This window comes from Dreissena polymorpha, chromosome 10 (assembly GCF_020536995.1).
Source record: "Dreissena polymorpha isolate Duluth1 chromosome 10, UMN_Dpol_1.0, whole genome shotgun sequence".
Taxonomy (NCBI): domain Eukaryota; kingdom Metazoa; phylum Mollusca; class Bivalvia; order Myida; family Dreissenidae; genus Dreissena; species Dreissena polymorpha.
The window spans coordinates 9087197-9107644 of NC_068364.1; the positions used below are offsets into that span (position 1 = coordinate 9087197).

Sequence of the window (20448 nt, forward strand, 5' to 3'; positions counted from 1 at the left end):
AGCAATATATGTCCCCTACCAGCTCCACCATTGTCAGATTAAAAATAATAATAATAATTGTTGCCATAGCAACCAGAATTTTTGACATAGGAACAAAATGAAATGACGTGCATAATGTCCATATTGCCATCTATGCATGTTTCAAGTTTCATGAAAAAATATGAAGAACTTTTAAAGTTATCGCAGGATCCAGAAAAATGTGACAAACTGACACAGACAGACAGACAGACACACAGAGTGCAAACCATAAGTCCCCTCTGGTGACACCTATGGCGTACCATTTGGGTCAAAAGTCAACAAGACCTACGAGGTAAAAAGAGAAAAGTACGTTGACGTACAATATGAAATACACTTCGAAGTATGTATTTGTACGTCGAAGTACAGTTTGTACTTTGACGTACATGTTTGTACTTCGACGTACAAATTTTCTGAACAGCCAATCAAAACACTCATTTCTAATGAGTTGCTTTTCCTTCAGAATTATTCATAATAAATGTTTACAATCTCTATTTTAATGAGGACAAAATGAATAAAAATATCAAAATTGACAAAAAAAGAAGTTTCAAGTATTTAATGCATTGAAATTGATTATATACCAATTTGCAGAAGATTCAAGGTCACCTTTTTTAAATTAAAATTATAAAGCATATGAGTATTTATTGACCATGCGGGGCAGAGTATCGCGGTCAATCGCATTACTATGTAGGAAATTCACAACCGTAACCAAACAGTTACCAAACGATTACAGGATTAAAATTGTATATTAATAACCTCCCTGGTTTGGTCGTATTTTGTGATAACCATTATTTACATAAGTCAGAGGTTAATTCCGCTACGCCAGGTCAATAAATACGCACAATATCTATGAGTTAGCGGTTGATAGTCGCATAATATGGTATAAATAATAATAATAACAATTTTCAATAAATACGCATAATATCTATGAGTTAGCGGTTGATAGTCGCATAATTTGGTATAATTAATAATAATAATAATGTTCAATGTCAAATATCTCTAAAAGAAACAGTCTTCTGATTGGCTAACACTCAAGGGTCTGTAAAAACTGTACGTCAAAGTAAAATTTTGTACGTCGAAGTACAAACAAATTTACTTCGACATACAATATGTACGTCGCAGTACATTCCTCTTTTTACCTAGGAGGTCTTGTTGACTTTTGACCCAAATGGTACGCCATAGAAACTGGTAGGGGACAAAAATGCTCCACCCCCTAGTGGCCATATTTTTCAACCAACTAGAACCATTTTCAAGCTCCTCCAAGATATCATTGGGAGAAATCTTCAGACCAAGTTTCATGTTGATCAGACAATAAATGTGGCCTCTATAGTGCTCACAAGATTTTACTATAGCCATATATAGCCATATTACGAAAAATGCCCTGCCCCCTGGCAGCCATGTTTTTCAAGCAACCTTGACCATTTTCAAACTCTTTCAAGATATCATTGAGATGAATCTTCTAACCAAATTTCATGAAGATCGGACAATAAATGTGGCCTCTATAGTGTTTACAAGGTTTTACCATAGACATATATTAGGAAAGATGCAACGCCCCCTGGTGGCCATGTTTTTCAACCAACTGGAACCATTTTGGAACTCGTCCAAGCTATCATTGAGAAAAATATTCTGACCAGTTTTCATGATGATCAGACAATAAATGGGGCCTCTAAGAGTGTTAACAAGGTAAATGTTGATGCCACACGATGCACAACGGACAAAAGGCGATCACATAAGTTCACATTATGCTCAGGTGAGCTCACAATAAAACACTTTGAAACCAATATAATTCCTTATTATACACTTATTTTAAAGCCCATAAAACACTTAAAATCAATGAAAATTTAGTAAAATATTTCGTAAAATAAAGTTAACCCCAAAAATATCAGTGTTTATTACAGCCATAGCCAAAATGTTAACACTAGATGTGGTCAGGTAACAAAGATTAAATGCGATACAAAATGGCGTATTTTGACGTCCAAATATTCTATTTTGTGACCATGCGGTGATAAAATTTGAAAATCTGTTGATCGTTAAGAGACAAACTTGACTGCGTTTTATTGTCGGTTAGACGTAATCAAAGGAGAGCCGCTTCCTGTCAAGAAGCCATAAACAACACTTTCTAGCCAATAAAATCTGCTTCCTTTTTCTTACTCAACTGAGAACAAAGTTGGAGTTAACGGTTAAGAGCTCTAACCGATGCATTGATATTGAACACGTGATTCCAGATGTTCAATAATTTGCAATCGTAATAATTCAGCATAAGCTTTGAAGCAATGAAAAGATTTATCTCGGCTTTCCGCGAAAGGCTGAGTAGTTCTTGTACATCAACTTCCAGTGCATTTTTAAAAAATGGCGAACATTTGTGTTTACAAAATTCTTAAAAAACATTGTAAAAAAAAGGCAACAGTGTTTTGTTGGATTATTAATTATTATATGAAATAATCCAGATATAAGTGTATTTAATCATATTAATTAATTAACTATTAATAATAATTATAAAAGTGTGAGGTAAAGATATGTTTAAATACACTAATATCTGGATTATTTCATATAATTTAAAAATTGAACACCATAGTTGTGTCAAAGAATCGGTCTATGAATTGGATACTTACTATTATTTTACTTTTTTCCCAGAATGGTATTTTTTAAATTAAGACCATTTTATTAAGAGAACACTTTGGTTACTCCCTTTTGTGGTCTCTTAAAACAAGATTGACTGTAATACTGAAAACACATTTATTCTCAATGTTTTAGCATTCTTTTAGCAAAATAACAACAAACATTATTTCCCAATTTGGATCAAAACGCCGCTAATTTTCCCTGGCCCCTTTCCCAAAACTGTGAAAAAAACAAGGATTATAAAAAATTAACAAATTCAAAATTTGTATCCACGCAAATATCATGTCAGCAAAAATAAATTAATTTACAGTAGTTGAAGAACATGAATTAGGGATTGGGGATAGTAGGATTCTTTTTTATGATTGTACACCAATTATTATATGATCGTACATCTAAAGTGCAGTGCTCCAGTTAGGATTTGAAAAGGGCAGGGGATCTATTTTGTCAAAAGGGCACTTTCCACACGCTGTATTTTGTCAAAAAGGGCACTTTCGAGCGTGCGGGTGTATCTGGAATGCTTCCTGTTGAATATTAATTTATATGTTATTAATAATTGTTAGAATATATTATTCCCATTATTATTAAACCATTCAAATAAAATGTCTACAATGAGGAATAAATTAATTACAATATAATAAGATAAGAGATTTATAAATTATCATGTCAATATTGTTTTTTAAATATATATTAATTTTTTAATAAATAAAAGGGCAGGGCTGGGCCTCTAAAGGGCAGGTCGGAGCTTCAGAAGGGCAGGGTGGGGCACCAATACATTTAGGCCTAGCTGTCCAGAGCACTGAAAGTGCTTTTACGAATGGTCTATTCTATTGACTAACAAACTGATTGGCACCTGCAAAGCAATAAACTTACACTTCTTTGAAGGAGATAATAATTTAAATGTGAACCTTAAATGTTTTACAGATTCTTTTGTATATCAATTATCAAGAGTTTCTCTTCAAATGAAATGCAAAAAGTTGGACAAAGCCCGGAAAATAAATACAATATACATCAGCGCTTGATTTTAACCAAATGGGACAAGTACTGGTGATGTACATATTGGGAAAAATTAGCCCCTTAAAAAAACTGAAATTGTGAATTCAATGTTCATTTTATTTTCTTATTTTGAAGATAATGCACATTTTGAACAAAGCTGACGCAATTTTTCTGCCTCTTTAGAATTTTTTAGATGGCTATTGGAAATTTCGTCTTTTTTTCTTAATTCCGAAAGTGCCTTTTATGGGTACTTTATAAAGAAGGAAAAAAATCGCTGTATAAAGCTAGCCTACTTACCACAACACTTGATCATGAAAGCTGGCATCATCATCAGTTCTCTGTAAAGAAGTTGATAATTCAAACATAAGACGGCTTTTTTTACAAAAATATTAAAAAGCAATACAAACAATATTGGCTTATTGTACTGACAACGGATGCATGACAACGGATGCCTGGTAACGTATGCATGACAAAGAATGTCTGACAACGAATACATGGCAAAGGATGCCTGACAACTAATGCATGACGAAGGATGTCTGACAACAGGTGCTTGACAAAGTATATCTGATAACAGATGCCTAACCACAAATGCATGGCAACAGATGCCTGACAACAGATGCCTGACAATGAATGCATGATAACTGATGCATGACAACTGATGCATGACATTGGATGCATGACAATGGATGCCTGACAATGGATGCCTGACAACTGATGCCTGACAATGAATTCCTGACAGCTGATGCCTGACAACTGATGCCTGACAATGAATGCCTGACAATGAATGCCTGACAATGAATGTCTGACAATGAATGCCTGCCAACTGATGCATGACAATGGATGCATGACAACTGATGCATGACAATAGGTGCCTGACAATGAATGACTGACGAACGATGTATGACAATGGATGCATGACAACTAATGCATGACAATGGATGCATGACTATAGATGCCTGACAACAGATGCCTGACAATGGATGCCTGACAATGAATGCCTGACAATGAATACCTGTCAACTGATGCATGACAATGGATGCATGACAACTGATGCATGACACTGGATGCCTGACAATGGATGCCTGACAATGAAGGCCTGACAATGAATGCCTGACAACTGATGCATGACAATGGATGCCGGGCAATGGATGCCTGGCAATGGATGCATGACAACTGATGCATGACAATTGATGCATGACAACTGATGCCTGACAATGGATGCATGACAACAGATGCCTGACAATGAATGCATGACAACAGATGACTGACAAAGGATGCATGACAATGGATGCCTGAGAGTGGATGCTTGACAGTGGATGCCTGACAATGGATGCATGACAACTGATGCATGACCATCGATGCATGACAATGGATGCATGACAATGGATGCCTGACTGACAACTGATGCCTGACAATGCATGGCAATGGATGCATGACAACTGATGCCTGACAATGGATGTCTGACAATGAATGCATGACAATGAATGCCTGACAATGGATGCCTGACAACTGATGCCTGACAATGAATGCATGACAATGGATGCATGAAAATGGATGCATGAAAATGGATACCTGGCAACTGATGCATGACAACAGATGCCCGACAACTGATGCATGACAACAGATGCCTGACAATGGATGCATGACAATGGATGCATGACAACTGATGCATGACAACAGATGCCTGACAATGAATGCATGACAACAGATGCATGACAATTGATGCCTGACAACTGATGCATGACAACAGATGCCTTACAATGGATGCATAACAACTGATGCATGACAACAGATGCCTGACAATGAATGAATGACAACAGATGCATGACAATTGATGCCTGACAACTGATGCATGACAACTGATGCCTGACAATGAATGCATGATAACAGATGCATGACAATGAATGCCTGACAATAAATGCCTGACAACTGATGCCTGACAATGGATGCCTGACAATGAAGGCCTGACAATGAATGCCTGACAACTGATGCATGACAATGGATGCCGGACAATGGGTGCCTGACAATGGATGCATGACAACTGATGCATGACAATTGATGCATGACAATGGATGCATGACAACTGATACCTGACAATGGATGCATGACAACTGATGCATGACAATGAATGCATGACAACCGATGCATGACCATCAATGCATGACAATGGATGCATGACAACTGATGCCTGACAATGAATGCATGATAACTGATGCCTGACAATGGAAGCATGAAAACGGATGCATGACAATGGATGAATGACAATGGATGCATGACAACAGATGACTGACAATGGATGCATGACAATGGATACCTGACAGTGGATGCTTGACAGTGGATGCCTGACAATGGATGCTAACAACTGATGCATGACAATGGATGCCTGACAACTGATGCCTGACAATGCATGGCAATGGATGCATGACAACTGATGCCTGACAATGGATGCCTGACAATGAATGCATGACAATGAATGCCTGACAATGGATGCCTGACAACTGATGCCTGACAATGAATGCATGACAATGGATGCATGAAAATGGATTCCTGACAACTGATGCATGACAACAGATGCCTGACAACTGATGCATGACAACAGATGCCTGACAATGGATGCATGACAATGGATGCATGACAACTGATGCATGACAACATATGCCTGACAATGAATGCATGACAACAGATGCATGACAACTGATGCATGACAACAGATGCCTGACAATGGATGCCTGACAACTGATGCATGACAACAGATGCCTGACAACTGATGCATGACAACAGCTGCCTGACAATGAATGCATGACGACAGATGCATAACAATGAATGCATGATGACAGATGCATGACAATGAATTCATGACGACAGATGCATGACAATGAATGCATGACGACAGATGCATGACAATGAATGCATGATGACAGATGCATGACAATGGATGCTAGACAACTGATGCATGACAACAGATGCCTGACAACGGATGCCTGACAACTGATGCAAGACAACAGATGCCTGACAACAGATGACTGGCAATAAATACTTGACAACATATGCATGACAATAAATGCATGACAACAGGCTGTCTGACAACAGATGCATGCCAATGAATGCATGACAATGGATGTGTGGCAACATATGCATGACAACGGATGCCAGACAATTGATGCCTGACAACAGACTGTCTGACAATCGGATGCCTGACAACAAAAGCATGACAATACTGAATAGAGCACAAAAAATGTTGCATGACAACAGACTGCCTGACAACAGATGCCTGACATTTAATGCATGAAAACAGATGCCTGACAACAAAGCAGTGATTTTTTTTGCTTTTTTTTCTTACAGCCTGTGCCTTTTGGATTGGGAAAATTAGCGCGATAAACCATGAAATTGGGAAAAATAGCGCGATAAACCATGAAATTGGGAAACATTATAAATATGATTATAAGAACAGAATTAAAATTATTAAAGTATGTTTGACAGCATTTTTATACTATAAAGTACTAATTTAATGTGTTCTTACAATGAAGACAATGTTAAGTTAATATCCTTCCACATTCATATTGAACTTGCAATAATCTATATAGATTCTTAAATATACCATTTAATCATAACCTCTTTAACAGTAAGAAATTTAATTCAGTATTCTTTTAAATTAAATATCATATGGTGAAAACATTAACACATATTAATAAAAAAAACGCTTTAGTGGTCTTGCTATGTTAATGATGTATTATATGGAGTTAAAATAATTTATTTCATTTCTTTACCTTTCAACATCTTGCACTTCAATGCTATTTCAGTAAACTGTAAAGCGTGACAAACATAATAAAGCAGAATATGCATATGAATCTGATTTTACACAGATCCACTAACATATAAATCATATCATGTTTGTCTCTTTCCATTTTCGAACGATACTCATCTTAAATGCATTAACTTTGTGAGTAACGGTAGACTAACTCCAATTTCCCAACACTGATTTCCGTGATGCACATTCACTGTGAAGATTTATAATAAATATTTGTTGTTTTTATCTCAAACGTTATATTTTGCGTTAATTGACACACGCATTAAATTATTCCGTAATAACCATATGATATCCGTTGTTAATTTTAATGTTATTTATCATTTTCGCCGCGCATCGCAAATTTCTCGTCTGCTTGCCGCCATCTTGGGCGTGTGTAAAAACAGGCGTTTACAATCGGGATACATCGACTATCGTCGGTATATTCCGCAATATAGAGAGAGATGTGGATAGCAACGTAAAATTGTATTCGGCTAAATTCGCGAAAAATACGTAAGTCAGTTGTTGTTCGGCGACGACTCGGCAACTCGATCGGCACTCATTCAAAATTATTGCTAAATTACATTGTAATCTTATTGGCTTTATTGGGAAAATTTTGTCTTTTTGGGGGAAATTTTAATCAAATTTTTGGGAAAAAACGTCATTTTTTGCAATTGGGAAGCAGCCGAATATCGGCTGTAATTTCTGGCAAAAAAAATCACTGCAAAGGCATGACAACAGATGCCCAACAACGAATGCATGACTTCAGATGCCTGACAACGGATGCATGACAACAGCGGCATAATAAGACACATGGAAATACTTATCAGAACAGATCACCTTGAGAATTTCTGCAAAGAAGTTTAAAAATGTAAACCAAAATATAAACAAGGGCTTTTTGTAAAACATGCATGCCCCCCATATGGGCTGTCAGTTGTAGTGGCAGCCATTGTGTGAATACGTTTTTTGTCACTGTGACCTTGACCTTTGACCTAATGTACGATATCATCTGGAAACCATTGTACTCTTTCGAGTCACTGTGACCTTTACCTTTGACCTAGTGACCTGAAAATCAATATGGGTCATCTGCCAGTCATGATCAATGTACCTATGAAGTTGCATGATCCTAGGCGTAAGCATTCTTGAGTAATCATCCAGAAACCATTTTACTATTTCGAGTCACTGTGACCTTGACCTTTGACCTTGTGACCTAAAAGAGCTGTCAGAGGACAGCGCGCTCGACTATTCGAGCGCTTGACAGTATAACGTAAGCCATCATGAGGAAATTGTTCATATTCAATCATTTATTAGACAATCTTTCAAAAATAAAAAAGGAAAAAAAACTTTTTTTTGGGGGGGGGGGGGGGTAGAGGGGGGGTGAGAGGGGGGTTTTAATGTGGGTGTGTGGTAATTTATTAGATGTTTTAAAAAACAAATTGGGGGATTGGGGGTATGGGTGGAAGTGGAGGGGGGGTATAATGTGTGGTGTGGTAAATTTATTAGATGTTTACAAAAAAAAATCTTTTTTTGGGGGGGGGCTTGTGGGGGGGGGGTAGGGGTGAGAGAGCGGGGTAATAATGTGGGGGTGTGGTAATTTATAAGATGTTGAACAAAAAAAAAAAATTTTTTTTGGGGGGGGGTAGGGGGGGTGAGAGAGGGGTATAAATGTTGTGTGGTTATTTATAAGATGTTTAAAAAAAATTGGTGGTGTGTGGGGGTAGGGGGAAGTGAGGGGGGGTATATGTGGGGTGTTGTAATTATTAGATTTTTAAAAAAATTGCGGTGGGGGTGTGTGGGGGGTAGGGGGGTGGAGTGAGAAGGGGTAATAATGTAGGTGTGTTATTTATCTAGATGTTAAAACCAAAAACTGGGGGGTGGGGGGTGGGGGGCGTGGATGGGGTCTCTGCCGGGTGTGGTCCTTTCTTCGCTGTTTTCCCCCCCCCCCCTTGGTGGGGGGGTGGGGGGGTGGGGGGGGGGGTTGGGGTGAGAGGGGGGTCTAATGTGGGGTGCGGTAATTTATTCGATGTTTAAAAAATTCTTCCCCTTGGGGGGGTGGGGGGGGGGGGTGGGGTGAGAGGGGGGTATCCTGTGGGTGCGGTCCTTATTCGATGTTTAAAAAATTATTATTCTTTTTTGGGGGGGGGTGGGGGGGGTAGGGGGGTGGGGGGGAGAGGGGGGTCTAATGTGGGGGTGTGGTAATTCTTCGCTGTTTTTTCTTTTTTTTTGGGGGGGGTGGGGGGTGGGGGTGTGAGAGGGGGGTAGGGGGGGTGAGAGGGGGGTCTACTGTGGGGTGTGGTATTTATTATGCTGTTTAAAAAAATAATTTTTTTAGGGGGGTGTCGGGGGGGTAGGGGGGTTAGGGGGAGTGAGAGGGGGGTAAAATGTGGGGTGGGGTAATTCATTAGTTGATGTTTAAAAAAAAATTGGGGGGTGAGGTTGAGGGGGGGGGAATATAGGTTGGGTGATGCTGGTTAACAAGTATGCAAAATATAAAAGCAATATGTCAAGGGACAATGAAAAAAATAACAAATGATCTCACACTGACATGAACAAATATCCTCTATTTATTAAACATGAAATTTAAACTTATTGCATTTGTTTCCCCTGTATATAAGATATAATAGTGTATTACCTCCCCTGTCCTTCTTATATTTATATTAATCAACAAAATTAAACATTAACACATTATTTAATATACAAAATATACAAAAAATATCATATTCTGATAATATTTTTACTGATCCACTTTATTTTACTCTAATGATGATGTTTCAATGGACTGATAATTATAGATTTAGGATTACAGACCAGTTGCTTCAGTTATATTGTTCAGAGTTCGCCCTGTTGGCCGCGTATGCGTTCTTAAGTTATCATCCAACAAGATGTGTTTGTGAAATACAATGTCCCCCTATATGATGTTTGACCTTGAAGGATGACCTTGACCTTGTGAAGGATGACCTTGACCTTGACCTTTCACCACTCAAAATGTACAGCTCCATGAGATACACAGTCATGCCAAATATCAAGTTGCTATCTTCAATATTGCAAAAGTATTCATAAAATAAGCGATTTGGGCCACATATATTTGACCTCTGACCTTGAAGGATGACCTTGACCTTGACCTTTCACCACTCAAAATGTGCAGCTCCATGAGATACACATGCATGCCAAATATCAAGTTGCTATCTTCAATATTCCAAAAGTATTTATAAAATAAGCGATTTTGGCCACATATATTTGACCTCTGACCTTGAAGGATGACCTTGACCTTGACCTTTCACCACTCAAAATGTGCAGCTCCATGAGATACACATGCATGCCAAATATCAAGTTGCTATCTTCAATATTGCAAAAGTATTCATAAAATGAGCGATTTTGGCCACATATATTTGACCTCTGACCTTGAAGAATGACCTTGACCTTTTACCACTCAAAATGTGCAGCTCTATGAGATACACATGCATGCCAAATATGAAGTTGCTATCTTTAATATAGCAAAAGTTATTGCAAAATGTTAAAGTTGGCGCAAACAGACCAACGGACCAACAGACAGGGCAAAAACAATATGTCCCCCACTCCTATAGTGGGGGACATAAAAACCATTTTACTATTTCGGGTCACCGTGACCTTGACCTTTGACCTAGTGACCTCAAAATCAATAGGGGTCATCTGCCAGTCATGATCAATGAACCTATGAAGTTTCATGATCCTAGGCCCAAGCGTTCTTGAGTTATCATCGGGAAACCACCTGGTGGACGGACCGACCGACAGACAGACCGACCGACATGTGCAAAGCAATATACCCCGTCTTCTTCGAAGGGGGGCATAAAAATTTATGAAAAATATACATGAAAGCAATCCTCAAAAGGTTTTATGAACAGAACGCCTTGCTGCTCACCTGCTCGGAGTCCGGGTTGGGGGGAATGTGCAGCACATTCCTGATCAGTATCAGCAGACGCTCTATGAGAAGTCTGTGCTCTTCATAACGATGCTCCCAGGCCTGCAGATGTTTGTTTATGTGAATATAATGCATGTGTGAAGTGTTGTCCCAGATTGGCCAGTGCAGTCCAAACAGGCCAATTATGGACAACACTTTGCGTCATAACTGATTTAAAAAATAAAAAATAAAAGGAAACTGTAAAAAAAAATCTAATAAAGCTAAATGTCAAATCAGCCCCCATAATGCACAATTAGATGCATCAATGTAAAAAGCATATCAATTGTTTTATTTATTTGGGTATATAAAAATCCACTTAATACACAGTTAAGAAGGGTAGTGTCATTTGGGGTATCCAAAATGGACGGCCATTTGCACTTTGGTAGTAAATTGGTGTGTGTTTTTTTGCTAAATATTACTTAAATATTCAGAATTAAAGTGTTTTCCATGTTATATTGACACAAGTTCAACTTATAGAGCTGGATAGAGCATTGTTTTAAATGTTGACAGTTATTTAAACAAAACAAACTTTTTTTGGAAATCTTCCTTTGGGAATTTTTGGCAGTCATTCTGGAAAATTATATACTTTTTTGAGATTGAAAAAACGGCAGAATCAAGAATTGTGGCGTCAAATTTGACAAATAAAATCTCTGTCTTACACTCTATACAGCGCTTTTTTTCCTTCTTTTTAAAGTACCGGAAAAAAGCACTTTCCCAATTAGGAAAACACTACATATTACCCAATTGCTGTCACAAAAATCCCAATTGAAGGTTTCTAAAAAAATATAAAAAAATTGAATAAAATGCGTCATTTAGTAAGTTTCCATATGCAGCTCTATAGCTTGAACCTTAGTAAATATAATATTGACAACTTGACAACACTCATTATCAATTTTAAAGTATTCATGTTCAACAAATCAAATACACCAATTTTCCAATATGAAGACTTCTAGACGCCAATTTTCCCAGGGTTTTTACGGCACAATTTCCCCAAAAGGGTTGGTACCGGTACTTTTCCCAAATGGGCAAAATAAATTGCAGTAATCAACTGTTTGGTATTTGTGACGATAGAAGCAATACGATCTACCTTCTTCATAGTCTGTAGATGGGACTCGAGGTCCAAGTAATTATTGCGCAATGTCTTCACTTCCGAAATGTGACTCTTGAAACACAGGAAGGCTGGCTGGGTCAGATTTACCAGCAATCTGCCAACAAGAAAACGCACAGCGCTAGTAATACTCGAGCCGTGTTCTGGGAAAACTGGGCTAAAGTGTTGTCAACTGATTTGCCTGCCCAGTCTAAACTAGATTGTCACTAAGAAGAGACTTCCTTTCAATTAAATATACCAAACAAGCGGAAAGTGCACAGGCTAATCTGGGACGCCACTTCACACATACAATAAGCCCCGTTTTTCCAGAATGTGGCTCATTCAATGATGCGGAATTATCAAAATAAGTTAAAACACATTAAGTTTAGCTTCTTGCATCAAAAGCCTATCACTTACTGGGACACTCTCAGAAAAGCCTACTTGTCTACTTGAACACTTGAGGAAACTTCATAGATAAAACCAGTACTCAAAAGATTGTGATGCAAAAAATAGAAATTTAACAACAATTCTGAAAACGAACATGCATCAGTATTTTAAACATCATCAATAAAAGATGACGAATCCTTTGTACCTGACAACTGTATTTAACCCTTACCCCCATAAAAAGCAAAGTGAAAATGGCGGTTAACAGAATAAAACCAGAACAGCCTGCGAGTGACTCGCAGTCTGTTCAGGTTTTAAGCTGTTTGCTGCTCATCAGTATCTAAGTGTTGGAAATGAAGCCTTTAAAGGGAACGTCAACAATATACGAAAAAAGAAAAGTTCTAAAATACTGTAATTTTTTACAATTATTAGTTTAAATTGATTAAACAAGGGACAAAATTGTCACAAAACCAGGTTTTCATTGTGAAAAAAAATCTGATAAAGGGAGAAAACTCAAACTGAACTTTTGAAATGAACAAAAAAAATTAACCCCCTTTGTAAGTTTTTTTTTTTTTAAATCTATTTTTAGTCGTGGCGACCTTGACATTGGAGATATTGACGTGATTCTTTCGTGCGACACACCGTCCTATGATGGTGAACAAATGTGCCAAATGATTTTAAAATCTCACAATGAATGACATAGTTATGGCCAGGACAAGCTAATTTATGGCCATTTTTGACCTTTGAACTCAAAGTGTGACCTTGACCTTGGAGATATCGACGTAATTATTTCGCGCGACACACCGTCCAATGATGGTGAACAAATGTGCCAAATGATTTTAAAATCTGACAATGAACGACATAGTTATGGCACGGACAAGCTTGTTCCGCCCGCCAGCCAGCCCGCCAGCCAGCCAGCCAGCCCGCCCACATTCGCCAATCTAATTACCAGTTTTTTTCCTTCGGAAAACCTGGTTAAATATCACGCCTGGTGTATTACATTACTTGAAAAAAGTTGTTAAGTTTTCATATTTTCAGTTTATTCGGTAATTAATTTTACTGGGTACAGGTACCAGGTAATTACCAGTTAAATATTAATAACGCAAGTAGATTGATCATCATCGGACAGGGTTTTTTTACCTTATATAACAGACGCCGAATATCGGCTTCTTCCCCCACCAAACTAGGCTGTTTTTTCCCCTTTCAAAACCAAAAATTTCCCTTAAAAAAAAAAAAATTTAAAAAATTTTCATAGAAAGCTGTGTCTCATGATTATAATATCTCAATTCTATTTCAATTTAATCTTGCCAAACGTAATAAATTATGAAAAAAACAATGAATATAGTGCAAACATGTTCAAATGTATTGTAATAATGAGAGAGTAAGTAAACAAATCCCCCAAAAAGGGGAACGACGCGAAAATTCCCACGCGCACAATTTTTCCCCAAAGTTGAAAATCCCGCGTAAAATTTCCCCCACATAAGGGCTAAAGGCCCCTTCCCCCACAATCCAAAAAAACCCCTGAATCGTCACATGGTTAACCCAGGAATACAAATTGTGCATGCGTAGTGAATTGTATATATATTTTATATATAAAATGATCAATCTACCTGCGTTATTTATAGTGTGTATATCGTTATGTCACCTATTTTCGCGATGTAGTACTTTCGATTTCACATCGCAAAATTTTATTACAGAATATACTGAAAATATTATCTTTTTTCAAGTAATTTAATATACCAGTCGTGATATTTTAATCAATATAAACTAGTAATTGTAAAAAAATACAGTATTTTAGAACTTTTCTTTTTTGGTCAATCGCCTTTGACGGTCCCTTTAAAACTTGAATCTTGTAAGAAAGGTCTTTAACTAAATTCAACTTTTATAAGGTCTACAAATGCGTACAAATACGTATCTGAGTGGTAAAGGGTTCAAAAACATTAACAAGAGATGATGAATCCCTTCTACCTGACGACCGTTTCCCAGAGCGTATTGTCGCCAGTGTAATGGACAAGAATTGGGATCAGGTCATTCTGCACAATCTGAGCATTCCCCAGCTGTTGTCGGATGTCACAAGTGTCATCCTTACGCTTCAGGAAGCGAATCAGGTCCTTCACTGACTCTGAAAATACAAAATGGTACTTGTAACATCAGTTTTTTTAACAATTATGGGAAAAGGAGTCTGGTAAAATAAGATTTTTTAAATCAATAAAATGGACAATTTGGGGGAAAACATCCACAAAATGGACTAAATTGTGATTTTTATTTATCAACAAGTATTGACACATCAGGCCTTATTTCTTGGCAATTTTGGGGAAAATATCATAACATAAATTATAATTATATACTTTGGTAAATGGTTATAAAATTAAATTGAGATACAATAATCATTAGACAATTCTTAAAGTATATTTACTTAAATTAAACCTAAAGAGCTGATGGGAACTAAATGTTGAGATGTAAAAAAAAATTTTAATTTTTGGAACCCCATTATGAATTTGTGGGTCCTATTTTGGAAAATGTATACTTTTTCCATCTAAATAAGCCGATAACCAGACCCAAATTTGAACGGAAAAAACAACACTGTGTTCAGGCTTGGCGAAATTGCCGGTCCGGCGGTCCTGACCGGCAGATTTCCATTTGGTCCGGCAGGTTTAAAAAGAGTGTCGGTCTTGGCGACCAGCAAAATGTGAAATGAATGCAAACAAATCATATTTTTTTCAAAGTTGAAAATTCGAAGAGCAAACCCCTTACAACATCATTCGCTATATTCCAGTAGACCATAACTCCTTGCGGCTAGACGAGTTGGTGACTTCCGGTCAGATGTAAACAGATTTGTCTGTTGCAACAACGAAAACAATCAACTTCGGTTGATAAAGTATGTTTACAAAATGTTTTTGTTTGTTTGATACTGATGGGTATTTTACCTTATTTATATTTGATTTTGTGTATTTGCACTCAAGTAATTGTCTCTAGATGTGTGTGCAGATTCTGATTTTGAACAATAATTATCAGTAACAGGATCAGTATCTTGGGTACTTTATGACATCTCGTTCCAAATTGCTTGTGTAATACTGTCTTCAGCAGGGTAATTGTTGTCATGGTGTCAGACCACAATTACCTGTTTATTGGGCTCTAAATGTTATACCTCCTTTTACTATTGTTACACAATAGGAGACTGAAAAAACAAATATTAAAGATAATATATTTGACTTTTTCTTATCTACAATTTATGTTAACATGTATTACTTGAAAGTGTGGATGTTCTTGTTTTTGAATGAATTTATATGAAACTACATACATTGTCTTAATGTTTTGTTTTTGTTTTGTTTTTACCCATGCACTTGAACTTATTACGTGTCTATTCAATATTTTGTGATACTACATTATATATAAATGGTAGTTTTATTTACAAACAGAAACTCATCAAGATACTAAATACAATTAATCAATGAAAAATATGAGCTGAAAAACTAAAAAAAATCAAATGCCTAAAAAATTAACCTACTCTTTTCACAATTCTTGTTATTATTTTTGGTATAATTACATTCTTAAATATCATTTCAACTTATTTTAAAAAGACTGAATATTTTACAAGTATGAGAAGTAAACCATGCAATAACAATATTCACTTGAGAATCAATGTATTATTTGCCATCTTTTAATGTTTCAATTTTCTTAATTCAAATAAATATTTATATTAACCAATATTTTTATTATATTCATTTCAACCTTTTTTATGATTTGTAATAAATAATCATCAAAGATTGTGAAATCCTGGTAAAATCCATGTTCGTTTCTCTGTATTGGCTGACCTAAAATCTGCGTTGTATACCCACCCTTGAAAAATAATGTTTGGTAAAAATCACTATTGGGATTACAATATGCACCTAGAACAATCCTGCACTTGTAATGAAGTTTCCACTACAGTACAATTATCAATGGTATCGATACTGTATGCATGCACATATACTTTTAATGTACGATTTCCAGTCGTTACACCCCCTGGACGTTACACCCCTAGTCATTACACCCTCTAAGCCTGGACATTACACCCACCAAGATGTAAACATAATTGATTAGGTTACTAAGGTGTGATCACACCTACCATGGGGCACACTTCACTTGTTAATTATTAATAATTAGAAACTATTTGTTACATATTAACCAACTACATCATGTGGAAAGTTTGGAATCCTAATAATACTTTCTTATTTTTACATAAATGAAATTCAATTTTATGGTCTTATGATTTACATTTTATTAACAAAAATATTATTTTCCAAAAATATGATATGATATGTAACAGAATGGTATTTATGCAGGAAAACGGAAATGGGTAGAGACATGAGGGATTATACATGTTATATATATTTTTGTTATCATTCAAATAATAAGTTGATGTTATGTTGCATTAAGACTCATGCCCCAATTTAGTGTTTTAAATCATTGACACAGTTTTGTGTCATCATTTATGAAACACAGTTTGTAAAACTAACAGTAACACTGGGCCACTTAGATAAACATTGGACCTATTTGGGCCACATTAGGGCCAGACAAAGACCCTCTAACTGTTTATTAGGGGCCATAAAAGATACACAGACTAGTGCCAATTAGGGCCCTCCCATAAACTGTGAAAACATGCTTTGAATGCTACAGAAAGTGACAGATTCCTGTTAATTGTGTTTCAATATAAAACAGTATTTCTTCAATAATCCCTCATTATCAATTCTGACTTTAAAGGTTAATGATATTGTAATTAATGAACTTTGAAGTCTGCAGTAAAATTTTATATATCATACAGTGACAATATGTTACTTCTATTTCAAAATCTAACAAACTCACTGAAACCAACAGATATAGGATATTTCTAGAGCAAAGTCGGGTAATTTCGACACCTTAAGAGTAAAATTTGATTTAGTCCTGATGTGTCGAAATTACCCTCCAAGTGCCCAAACTTAATGAAAAACACCGTTTTGACTTGTTGATATTTGCTAACGAACGTTATTATCGTTGCCGGCATAATTCAAAACTTCAAGCGAATTAACTAAATGCGGCGGAGTGTAATTTCGACAGTAAGCGGCTAATTTCGACAGTCAGCGGCTAATTTCGACACTTGTCTTTGTATTAATTTTCAACAACTGTTTTAATCAGTTATTTACATTGTATGTCTCAATTAATAGAATTTCACGATCTCTTTAATGTCTAGTGTTAATTAGGCTCGATTGTTCATTGTCGGCTCGGGTACTGCTAACATTTACCCCGGGTACATTGAAGTATACTTACATGTACCCCGGGTACGGTAAATATACTAAAACGTACCCGGTCGAAATTAGAATGTACCCGAGTTTTATTCCCGCCCTAAATCAGATGTCGTAAAACGCGCTACCGATTACCGTTATTACGAAACAAACTTCTATTATTTGTTTTTATAAACTGCATCAACATGCTTTTTGAGTATGGGTTCCGATAATATAGAGGCAATTTAACAGAAAATTAACATAAATATGAACATAATTAATCTAAAAAAAATAGCCGACGACGACCGATTTAGCGTAAAAATTCCCGGGTAGATTTTAGTATATTTACCGTACCCGGGGTACATGTAAGTATACTTAAGCGTACCCGGGGTATATGTAAGTAGTACCCGAGCCGAAAATGACCAATCGATTGTTAATAAGGTTGTGGTGGTTTAGTGGATGTGATGTCCACCTAGCGATCAGGAGAGAGTGTTTTAATAAGTCGTAGGCTTTCCATGCAGTGGAGCTTTAATAAATAGGATTATACTAAACTAGTGTTAATTTGCAAATCAGAGAATTATAAATAAATTGCATTTAGAGTTCGTATTGTGCTCCCACTTGACTCAATATACAGTACAGACACCGTGTACTTAAACAAACGCCACTCGCCGCAATGTTCATCTCACTGTTAGCTTACCAATATGAACCCCGCGATAGGTGTTCAGATCAAATGTCGCGGGGGCCGTTTGCCATAGACTAACACCGCGAATCACCGCGGACCCATAATATCTACCGCGGTGATCATCGTGTTCGCTAAATATAATTGAACAAAAACGTATTGAATTGATCCCTTTAATTTAAGAGTGATAATGAATAAATAAATTCTATTTTAATGTACATGCTGGTCGAAAGGATGTGATTAGTATTTAAAATATATTGGCGACAATAAAACGCCTCCGATACATATGTGTCAACTGTATCTATCGAATACATGCAACTTCTCCCTTCTTTAATTATCCATGACTCGATAATCCCATATACGCCCGATTTCCGTTTTTAAAGCAAATTATCTGAGGGTAATATAGACGATAAGAGTACTCAAGAATGCCATAAACATAAACGTTCGCAATTTTCGAAAGTATCAAATGAATTTCGGCATATGATTCTATTTAAAGGTTTGATGAACTGCATGTAAGCTCCTAAACAATACAGTTGTATTCCAACATGCGAAAATCATCTTACACGGTTTGCACGCGCCGGGTACAGCTATTTTCGGTGTGCAACTTCTAGATAAAATAAATGAATTTCTTTGTCCTGATAAAAAGCGCGCGAAAATTGGCGTGGGTGTATTTATTTGTAAATACAAATTTCGTAGCGGGTACAACATTGTGATCATTTGATTTCCATTAAAAGTTTCGTTGTGAATTTCAACTAAAGTTGAAATATCTCGCGAAATATTTGGCATTGCCATTAAGAGTTAATAGTATTGATCATCTAAACGCTTTATTTACGTTTCCGACGTTATGTACTGTACAAATTTAAGTGCATACGTGTGCACATACATATAACATTTACATGTAATACACATGTATATGATTTTCTTTTGTACATGTACATTTAAAACGCGTGAATGACCCTCGCAGACAGGTGTTTACGGTGGTTGCGCAGCATCCGAGGTGATCACAGGTGATCCAATTAACGATATAATTAAGTAAAAAAAAATACATTTTCATTAATCAATAACCTTCACAATCTTTAAATAGCTCTAATTTTATACAATCTGCTTGAAAAGATATAGAGAGAGCTAAATATAATATTCAATAAGCTGCGTCAACTATTTAAAGAGTAATTCTATTCAACGAATCTATCTTTCCATATGCGCTGGGAATGCTTGAAAACATTTGGAGTGTCGGAATTACCCACCATCGTATAAAATCGGAGGATAATTTCGACACCCCACAAATCATAGTTTAACAAACGATTTGCACTATTCAAACACAAATACAGGTCAAGTGAAACAAATTTTATACTAGAGCTTGTACAAATACCAGAAATACAGCGAAATCCTGAAGGAACGTAATTGACAATTATGTAACCTCCCTTAGCGAAGCTCATAACGCTATAAAAATTCTCTAAGTAATACAATGTACGTATTTTAAATGACTCACTTACATGCAATTAGCGAGACGTTTGATAGAGAGATGTTATCTGGTGACGTCACAACACCAACTACGTCACATTTTACAACGAAATCATACGGGATGATGATGATTTAAGACTGGTCTGATAAATACTGTGAAAAGTGTCGAAATTAGACGACTGTCGGAATTACCCGATATTGCGCTACTTTATTAATACTTGCTTAAAAATTAATAATGGGATTTCTTGG

General features: G+C 36.5%; 1 protein-coding gene across 1 annotated transcript in view; it reads right to left on the minus strand.

The window, feature by feature from the left end:
• Nucleotides 1–15940, minus strand: part of LOC127848607 (heparan sulfate 2-O-sulfotransferase 1-like) — a 53955-nt gene extending 38015 nt beyond the window's left edge. The window contains exons 1-5 of the transcript XR_008034596.1: nucleotides 15574–15940; nucleotides 14788–14941; nucleotides 12436–12553; nucleotides 11310–11411; nucleotides 3925–3965 (exon numbers count right to left, since the gene is read on the minus strand). The gene's annotated coding sequence lies outside the window, so the exon portion shown is untranslated. The remainder of the gene's footprint in view (nucleotides 1–3924; nucleotides 3966–11309; nucleotides 11412–12435; nucleotides 12554–14787; nucleotides 14942–15573) is intronic.
• Between the last annotated feature and the right edge of the window lie 4508 nt (nucleotides 15941–20448).